The sequence below is a fragment of the Gavialis gangeticus genome, unplaced genomic scaffold (assembly GCF_001723915.1).
Source record: "Gavialis gangeticus isolate Ggan-Ray unplaced genomic scaffold, GavGan_comp1, whole genome shotgun sequence".
Classification (NCBI taxonomy): domain Eukaryota; kingdom Metazoa; phylum Chordata; order Crocodylia; family Gavialidae; genus Gavialis; species Gavialis gangeticus.
The window spans coordinates 44,978,183-44,980,614 of NW_017729032.1; the positions used below are offsets into that span (position 1 = coordinate 44,978,183).

Here is a 2,432-nt window from a genome sequence, read left to right on the forward strand (position 1 = left end):
TTTTTTTTTTTTTTTTTTTACAGTAACCTCGGTTAATTCCCTGAACCGTAAAGACATATGTTCATGCAACTTTATCTAATCTAACATAAACTGGATGTCCTCACTGCTCACATACATTTTTAAAATCCTGCTAACTCTTTGTCTTGGTAAATCATAACGGGCAGTTCTGCAGGCTACTCCCACATTGAGTGGAGAAGCATTTCCAAATGTATTGTTTTTCGTAGTTTCATAGTTTCATAGTTAGTAGGGTCGGAAGGGACCCGAGCAGATCATCAAGTCCGACCCCCTGCCATGGCAGGAAAGAGTACTGGGGTCAAACGACCCCAGCAAGGTGATTGTCAAGGTGATTTCAATTTCACTTAAAGTCCTCCTGTTCTTGTGTTGTGAGAAGAAAAACAGGCATGCTTGATTTATCTTCCCTATACCTTTCTGTTTTTTAAATGAATGTTTATCATGTCCCTTCTATTTAGACTTTTGTGTATAACAAATAGTCTTATCTTCATTCTGTGTCTCTGGACTACTAAAGACCAAAATCAAACATAGCATTCCCAAGTGACTGATTTATAAAATGGCTTCCTAATATATTCAGTATTATATTACCCTTAAACTTCCTAATATTTTGATAGGGTTTTTTTGACTGTCACCAAGCACTAATCTGCTGTTTTTAATCATCCAGTTGTCCACAGTGACTGACCCAAGTCTTTTTTGTGAGGGGCTACAATTTATCAAAAATCCAGCTATGTCTGTATTTAAACTTATTTATCCATTCTCTTTTACCAATAACTTATATTTGTTAACAATGACTTTGACATGTGACCTTGTTGCTCAGTTGCCTAGTCGTCTTTAACTTAACGGGGCTGTTGACTAGATTTAATAAATGGCAAGAACTAGACCAATCTGGTGACATCTGCTATCACATACCATAGCAACTTGCTATCATTCTCTCACAGTTCTAATTTTTGTACCTCCAAGATAAAAACTGGTTCATATCCAGGTATACCATTCATTTTTTCATTCTATCATGTTTCAGAAATGCCTACTGTGTCAAAATTCTGTTTCACTGCCAGGCATTCTGGAACAACCATTTTTCCTATACATTTTTTTAGATTTGGATATAGGCAGTAAAAACATCCAGATAGCAGAGCTATTTTCTTACCTCAAGTAGATAGAGGTATTTGGTATCTTACTGCTGCACAGTAATTGTGGATATTTTTAAGTGCTGACTATTCTGCCACATTTTTTACCTGCAAAAGTAGGCATACATACATACATACATGCATGCATACATGCGCGTGCACACACACACACACACACACACACTTCCTGTTGATGGAAATTAGTACATATATGTTTTAACATATAGTTCTTTTCACTTTAGAATAAGCTTAAGAAAGTGAGGAAATTTACATTCCTGAATGGCTGGACTGTCAGTGCTGAAATGATAGCCCTTGCTCCCCCTGAAGCTCAGTACCACTGGCAATTCCAGCCATGGTCAGCCAAGATCCAGTAATCAAAAGCAGATCTAAAAATGAGGGGTAAAAAACGTGGAGACAAAATGCACTCTTGGCCTGCTCCAAATACCACTGACATCAACGGGAAATCTACAGACTTCAGTAGGCTTTTGGATCAGGCTCCTGAATGATTAAGGGTGGTGCAAGGCCCTACACCACTGAACTTCTACGGCAAGATTACGGGGGGTGCTGAAAGGATCACAGCATCCTAGGGCACTGATAGAGATTCTGGGGGCTGATACTGATAGATGATTTTTAAGGAGGTATATTGGCTGATACTGATACAGTTTTCTGATATGCAGCCTGGCAGCTTGAAGAGCTGTGTGCGGCTGGTAAGTCTGTTATGGTGGAAGGGGTGTAGGGGGGAAGATGGAGGCCCACTGCAGTGAGGGAGGGAGTGGGGCTGGTGCAGGTGCGAGATGGAGCTGTGGCTTGTCTGGGTGGTGCAGGGAGGGGAGAGGGGGCTGCTCCTACTGCTGTACGCACCTGAGGGTATGGGGGGATGGGGCATGTGTCCACCTGCTAGATCTGTGCAGGATGTGGCTGGGTTGTGGGCTGGGCCGGGCTGCACTGGGGGCGGGTGGAGCTGGAGCTGGAAGGAGGGTTATGGGGTTGGGGGTTGAAGCCACCCCAAAATTCACCATAGCCCCCCTCCCACTGCTGCTACTGCCTGCCCCGAGTGCAGCCCCAGCCCAATCCCCCCCAACCCATGCGCTGGGAAGAGCCTAGTGCAGCCTCAGCCCCAGCCTACAGTCACCTTACACAGATCTAGGGGCACATGCCCCCCTCCCCCACCGTGCCCTCCTGGGGTGTGTGCAGTGGTGGGAGCCACCCCCTCTTCCTGCAGCTCTGTCCTGCACCCCACCCCACCCACGCAGTGCCTGCCCCAGCTCCACTCCCTTCCTCAATGTGGAGGCCTTG

At 45.1% G+C, this 2,432-nt stretch overlaps 1 long non-coding RNA gene across 1 annotated transcript in view; it reads right to left on the reverse strand.

Annotated features, from left to right (window-relative positions):
* LOC109303250 overlaps window positions 1–2,432 on the reverse strand; it is a 14,028-nt gene that overhangs the window by 5,324 nt on the left and 6,272 nt on the right. The window lies entirely within an intron of this gene.